We start from the raw sequence: 7,709 nt of genomic DNA on the forward strand, positions 1-7,709 counted from the left end.
TTTCTCTTCTTTGTTCGCACAGCTCCTGGGGTTCAGCTTTGGATTTGGACCTGCCTCTGCCTGTAGGTCGCCTGAGGGTGTCTGTTCTTCGCTCAGACAGGAAGGGGTTAAAGGAGCAGCTGATTCGGGGGCTCTGGCTCACTCAGGCGGGGGGGGGGAAGGGAGGAGTACGGAATGGGGGGTGAGTCTGTGGCAGCAGAGGCCAGTGTGATATTTCACCAGCCTGAGGCACTCATTGTGTTCTCCCGGGGAAGTTGTCCGTGGATCACGGGATCCTGGCAGTGGCGGGCTGCACAGGCTCCCGGGAGGGGAGGTGTGGAGAGTGACCTGTGCTTGCACACAGGCTTTTTGGTGGTGGCAGCGTCAGCCTTAGTGTCTCATGCCCATCTCTGGGGTCCGCGCTGTTAGTCGCGGCTCGCGCCTGTCTCTAGAGCTCCTTTAAGCAGCGCTCTTAATCCCCTCTCCTCACGCAGCAGGAAACAAAGAGGGAAGATAAAGTCTCTTGCCTCTTCGGCAGGTCCAGACTTTTCCCTGGACTCCCTCCCGGCTAACCGTGGTGCACTAACCCCCTGCAGGCTGTGTTCACGCCGCCAACCCCAGTCCTCTCCCTGCACTCTGACCGAAGCCCGAGACTCAGCTCCCAGCCCCCGCCCACCCCGGTGGGTGAGCAGACAAGCCTCTCGGGCTGGTGAGTGCTGGTCAGCACCGATCCTCTGTGCGGGAACCTCTCCGCTTTGCCTTCCGCACCCCTGTTGCTGGTCTCTCCTCCGTGGCTCCGAAGCTTCCCCTCTCTGCCACCCGCAGTCTCCGCCCGTGACCGGGCTTCTAGTGTGTGGAAACCTTTCCTCTTTTACAGCTCCCTCCCACTGGTTCAGGTCTCGTCCCTATTCTTTTGTCTCTGTTTTTTCTTTTTTCTTTTGCCCTACCCAGGTACGTGGGGAGTTTCTTGCCTTTTGGGAGGTCTGAGATCTTCTGCCAGCGTTCAGTAGGTGTTCTGTAGTTGTTCCACATGTAGATGTATTTCTGATATACATGTGGGGAGGAAGGTGATCTCCATGTCTTACTCTTCTGTCATCTTGAAGCCCCCTCCTGATAATTTTATTGATAGACTGGAAAAAACCGGGGAAAGAATGTCTAAGATTGAGGATATAGCTAGAGAAACTAAAAACTGAAAAGCAAAGAGAACAAAGGTTAAAAAAAAAGAACAGACTATTCAAGGGCTCTAAGACAACTAACATACACAAATGTGAATACCATAAGGAGAAGAAATTGAGCAAGGAGCAGAGGAAATATCTGAAACAATAATGACTGAGAGATTCTTCAAATTAATGTCAGACATAATATCACAGATCCAGGGAGCTCCAAGAGATCACCAAGCAGATTAAATGCTCCCAAAGGCAAATCATTATCAAACTACAAAAAATAAAGAAAAAAATCTGAAAGAAGCCAGAGGGGGAAAAGCACCTTACCTACAGAGGAACAAAGATAAGAATTACATTAGACTTCTCCTTAGAAACCATACAAGGAAAAAGAGAGTGGAGTGTAATATTTAAAGTGTTGATTGAAAATAAACACCAACCTGTAATTCAGTACCCTGCAAAATGATCCTTCAAGAGTAAAGGAGAAATAAACTTTCTCAGACAAACAAAACTTGGTGGAATTTGTTGCCAGTAGACCTGCCTTGCAAGAAATGTTAAAAGAAGTTGTTTAGAGAGAAAAAAATATATATAGTTAGAAACTTGGGTGTACATAAAATAAAGCTTCAGAGAAGGAATAAGTGAAGGTGAAATAACTTTTATTTTTCTTATTCTTAACTGATTTAACAGACAACAGTTTGTTCAAAATAACAACACCAACAATGTATTCAATCGTGTATGCTTAGGAATATATCTTATCATATATATATATATATATATATATATATATATATATATGAGATAACTTAGAAGCTTTTGCACAACAAAGAAACTATAAACAAAATGAAAAGACAGCCTACAGACTGGGAGAAAATATTTACAAATGATTCGGCTGACAAAGGATTAATTTTTAAAATATACAAACAGCTCATGTAGCTTAATATCAAAAAATAAAGGTAATATATTTTTAAAACACACTGGACATAATACATGTTCAATAAATATTTAAAATTTATTTATCATTTTATATACTCGAGAACTGAGGCTTTGATTGATGTAAATCGCAATGGCTAAGATACAGTGTACCCTCACCAGATGTTACCAGTTATATTGTTACCTATCAATTCTGTAAAGATTGTTACCTATCAGTTCTGTAAAATGAAGATATTACATATTCAAGTAATTTATTCCCACTTGCACACCTAATAAGATTGGACTACAGAATGAAACCCAAGTCTTGTAACTTAAAATCAATGGTCCTTATATTACACTCAAGCAGCCCAGTCCTTTCAGCCTTTCTGTTTTCTTTTAAATAGACTTGGGTTTCAGCTAAGCTAACTGGAGTCCAGGCTAATTTTCCTATCATATGCTATTTAAACTATCAATCTTTACAACTAGAAACAATCCTTAAAAGAACTGGGAAACCAATGACTTTATATTTAATTCTCTCAGAAGTGTATTTTTATTTTAAGACTTTATTTTAAGTGTGAATGAATTTGTAAATGAAAATTTGTTATCTGTTGATATGTTGATGGATGAGCAAGTGGATAACATGTAAATTGTTAGGAAGTAGCTTTGATAAATATATATTCCATGTGTGTGTTGAGGAGTTTCTTACCTCTAAAATCACATGACACAGATGACCATCTATTTACTGTTATAGAAGACCTTACTTACCTAGGAACTTCCTGAGCCACAAAGTCAAAAATAAGTGTGTCATAGAGAAAACTAATTTTGCCCTCTTTCTTCAGCCTGTTGCTTGTGTACCCAAAGAGTTAAAGAATTTATTGCAGTCAAATGTTCACAAACAGAGTAAACTGAATACCTCAGTAAGTTTTACAAATTAGTGATTCTCAAAATGTAATCCCCAGCTTCATCATCACACGTGAACTTGTTAGAAATACAAATTCCTGGGCCTAATCCCAGTTCTCAAGAATTACAAACTCTGGAGAGGGTCCCACCAATTTGTGTTGTAACAACCCTCCAGTTGATTCTAATGCATGCTAACATTTGAGAGCCTTTTCTCTAAATCTGCACTGTCCGGTACAGTAGACACTAGCCACACATGACTATTGAATACTTGAAATGGGGCTTGTCCTTTGGGGTGTGCTGTAAGTGTGCTGCACATACTAAATTTCAAAGACTTAGTATGAAAAGGATAATGGAAAATATTTCATTAATAAATGTGAACATGATTAAATGTTATATTTTGGACATATTTCAGTTTGGTTCTTTTTTATATTTTGTTTCTCTTTGTTGAACTTCTCATTTTGTTCTTTTATTGTTTTCCTTATATTATAAAACTGTTTATCTGTGTGCTCTTACAGTTTTCTGAGCATCTTTAGGACAATTATTTTGAATACTTTGTTGAGCAGTTCCTGAATCTCCATTTCTTTGGGACCAGATACTGGAGGTTTATGGTATTCCTTTGGTGGAGTCATATTTTCTTGATCCTTTGTAATCCCTGTGGCCTTGCATAGGTGTCTGCACATTTTAAGAAGCAGTCACCTCTTCCAGGTTTAGAGACTGATATTAGTAAGGGAAGACTTTAACCTGAGGGTGGGGACACACTGGAGTATGCTGTGACCCTTGGTCTAGTGAGGCAGGGTGCCAAATTCGGGGCTACATGGTGGCACCTGGTCTGTGTGGGGGTGGGGTGATGTCTCCAGCTCAGGCTGCTAGGCTCCACCGCATTGACAACTTTATGGTCCTTAGTGAGTACCATGAGTCCACGTCCACAGTAGCTACAAGGGCTGTTAGGACCCACAGTGGTGCCTCCAGGTCCTACAGCTATGGACTAGGACAGGCAGCTTTAGTGGCTGGAGCTGGTGTTACACACACGGGGCCAGCTGCAGGTGCCTAAGTAGTGGCACAGTCCAGTTGCAGTCATATGCTTAGTAGTGGGGGCCAGGGCAGGCAGCATAGGCTGTTGCCAACTATGGGCTCACTGGCAACTCTGGGGGCTCTGGCTGTTGGCCTGCTCTCCCTTGGCTGCTTACTCTCCCTCCAGTTGTGCACGCTGCAGTGGGGGCTGATGATGGGCATCAGGCTGGTGACATTCAGGTACACAGCTGGTATAGCTATCCCTGAGCGTGTACACAGTGATGGGAGTCAGATGGGGGGTTCTAGTCTAGTGTTTTTTACTCATGAAGCCACAGAAGCCTAAGCTGGCTGCTGGTGCATTTCCTGGCCTGTGGCAGGGACTTGGGGGAGGGAGAGAGCTGGGCAGGGTTCAGGTGGCTCATGTTTTGCACTCACTTGCAGAGACCTGACCTTGCTTCTGGTGTGGTTCACAAGCTCCTGGGCTCTGGCTGGGTGGGAAGGGGAGGGAGCAGGGTGCAGCCAAACACATGGCACCCAGGAGTGCAACTACCTGTGGGACAAAAGCCTGTAAAATTTGCAGGGATCCATGGTGGTCGTGCTGGTTGTTGGTTTCATCATTGGTAGAATCTGCTGAGTTTGTCTGCGGAGCTGGTCTCTGTGAACCACAATCGTTCCTTGTGGCTGCTATTAAAAGGCCTTGCTTTTCTTCTTTGTTCCTAACTATCACTATATATCTCAGCTTTCCAGTCTGGGTGGGGTAAAACCAAAGCAGGACATTTGTGTGGTGCTCCAAAAGGCCGGAGAAGCTGGTTGCTTACCACTCTCTTCTTTTTCTAGTAAGGAGAACTCTTCCTAGTTGGGAAGTTCCCTTTTGGTGCTGAACCATGTCAGCTTGGGGAATGGGATGATGCAGGCAAAATGAATCTGTCTTCTTTCTCTTTTTGTGTGATTATTCTCAGGTTTTTTTGTTCTACTGTGTTGCTAAAATTTCTTAATAGGATGCCAGAGTTCTCCCAGAGCTGTTTTTGTTTGTGAATAGCTGTCTAGTTGTTGAGTTTTGTGGGGGGATGGATAGGCAGGGGTCTCCTGCCTTGCCATTTTGGTCTGCTGTAATAGCATTTTTAAAAGGGTATTTATAAGATGTTTCTAGTTTTCCAAGATTTGTCAAATGCCCACAATCATGCTTTTATTATTGCTGCAATTGATTTTCAAAACTTTTGTCCTGAAATATGTACAACATAACTCATTATAAGGATTAAACTTAAAATCTTGAAAAGTAAGAATGTTATCATTTACTTTTTACATGGAAGAATTCAGATCGTTGAGATAACGGAATATCTTCAGTTATAGTTATGGAACATTCTCTTGCTCTAAATCATTATGTCACTTAGGGTCCAAAAAATAATCTTCGTTTTTCTTGTGATAGACTATAGGTATATATCATAAGAACTACAGAAGAAAAGGTGAAGGATTTAAGATGGGAAAGATGCCAAGGCATGAGCTGGATTTTTGTTAAAGATTCACAAATGAATCAGTTTTTTGTAACTCAGTCTGCATTCTTCCTCAGAAAACAAGACAATACAATGGGATTTATTTTTAAGGCAATCCTCACAATGCTATTTCACAGACTGTAAAAATTAAATTTCCATTAAAGTACTACCTGAATAATAAGAAGATCTCAGAATTTCAAATCAGGGTGTCCCAAACCTCAAATTTCATTGTAGAACACCTCACTGGCCAGACTCTCCGGCTTTGCTCCACTCTGCTAAGTTGCAGGAAGTCAGTGAGGGTTGAGCACATATAGTGGAAAAGATCAATTTAGTAATTAAAAGGCTGCATTTTCACACCAGTGCCTGCTCACATCTTTTTGCCATTCTAGTCTAGTCTATCCTATTCTATTCTATGTATGTATATATATATGTATGTACACCCAATACTGCTATCACCTACTTCAGTTTTTATTATTTCTGCCTGTGGTTACCGATCAAGTGTGCTCTTTCATCTGGACAGTAGGCCACAGTGAACAGTCTCATAGGTATTTCCTGCACACGTGCGCGCACACGCACACACACACACATGCAACCATCCCACATTCTTACACATTTACTATTCTCCTTTTTATGCAGCACTGGCACAGTTTTTTTGAGATATTCTGGTGATACTTATTCCCAGGGACAAAAAAAATAGAGAAACAGATGTTAAAAAAAATAACAAAAAGATAAATAATAATTGTCAGCCCCGAAATGTCTAAAATTAATGTTCCCCTGATGCCATGATAATATAAACTAAAATCTCCCAAATTCTATCTCTAGCATATCATTTTTCCTCTATTCCTCTTAGCCTCATTATTATTTTCCTGAGTTTGCCCCTCTTTTAATCCTGGGGTTAAGTTCCTTAGTCCCTCTATCTTCAGTAAGTATATTGATATTACAGAGAGAATCTGTTATGCCTAATAGTGAAGTTCTTACATATCTGGGCCTGATGGGCCATTAATGAAGCAGAAGAATGGTAGTCAGTAAATATGCATAACATTATGATAAACCTGTTTCTAGTTCTGTCTTTTGCTATTTATATATCCTTGGGCAAATTATTTAACTCTCTTAGTTCCAGTTTCCTCATCTATAGAATGGAGAAAAATAATAATACCTTCTAAGTAGAGTTACTGTGAGAATTAAATAAATTAATGCATGTAAATCACTTCGCTCAATGCCTGACGCACACTTGATAAATCTAAACTTATTTTGTTATTATTACTTGTTTAATTAGATGTAATATATATTCTACAATTGGAATGATACAGTAAACAGTTAGCATAGCCCATGTGAAAAGATTACATGTAAATTTGTGAAAGCTTTCATATTTTAAATGAAATTAATTGAACAAAAGCTCAAAGACGAGATGCTAAATCTTGAGAGTAAAATAAAATATGGAGACTGGAGGGCCAATGAGACAAATTGAAAACCAAAATAGCATGACTACAGATTTAATAAATAAATGAGAAAAACTGGAGACAGTAAACCTGGATAAAAGTCATTTCCATCAATAGGAAAAGCCTTTTTGTATCCTCAGGGAATGGAGAGAGAGAGAGAGAGAGATAGAGACAGACAGGCAGACAGAGATAGAGAGAATAGTTAAACTAATCAGAGAGAATATTTGGACACCAATCAAAAATGAACCAGTGTGGGCTTCCCTGGTGGCGCAGTGGTTGAGAGTCCGCCTGCCGATGCAGGGGACACGGGTTCGTGCCCCGGTCCGGGAGGATCCCACATGCTGTGGAGTGGCTGGGCCCATGAGCTGTGGCCGCTGGGCCTGCGTGTCCAGGGCCTGTGCTCCACGGTGGGAGGGGCCACAGCAGTGAGAGGCCCGCATACCGCAAAAAAAAAAAAAAAAAGAACCAGTGTTACGGATAATTGGCATCCCTAAAGAAAAGATATCTATAAATAAAACATAAAAGGCACACAGAGGTATAATACTGGGAAATTTAACTGAAATGAAGGGAGAATTGAATCTACAGATTAAAAGAGCAGATTGTTTATCAGTGAAACTCATTCAAAACGATTGACATCAAGGCACATCCTGTTAAGTTATTGAATTTTAAGGATAAAGAAAGCATTCTACTGCAATCTGGGTATAAAAAGCAAAGCCACTGAGGGAATAATAAAGTGGACCATAGAAATCTCCATAGTTACACTGAAACTAGAATAGAAATGTACAAATATCCTCAATGTTCTGAAAGAAATAAAATATGTT

At 40.8% G+C, this 7,709-nt stretch overlaps 1 non-coding gene across 1 annotated transcript; it reads left to right on the forward strand.

The window, feature by feature from the left end:
• The first annotated feature begins 6,717 nt into the window (after positions 1 to 6,717).
• LOC149744368 (U6 spliceosomal RNA) lies at positions 6,718 to 6,823 on the forward strand. The gene has a single exon (XR_016391442.1). It is a non-coding gene; the product is annotated as a U6 spliceosomal RNA (small nuclear RNA).
• Positions 6,824 to 7,709: the final 886 nt, after the last annotated feature.

Source organism: Delphinapterus leucas, chromosome X (genome assembly GCF_059928025.1).
Source record: "Delphinapterus leucas isolate spDelLeu-1000000601 "Yukka" chromosome X, BTC_Dleu_Yukka2, whole genome shotgun sequence".
NCBI classification, from domain to species: domain Eukaryota; kingdom Metazoa; phylum Chordata; class Mammalia; order Artiodactyla; family Monodontidae; genus Delphinapterus; species Delphinapterus leucas.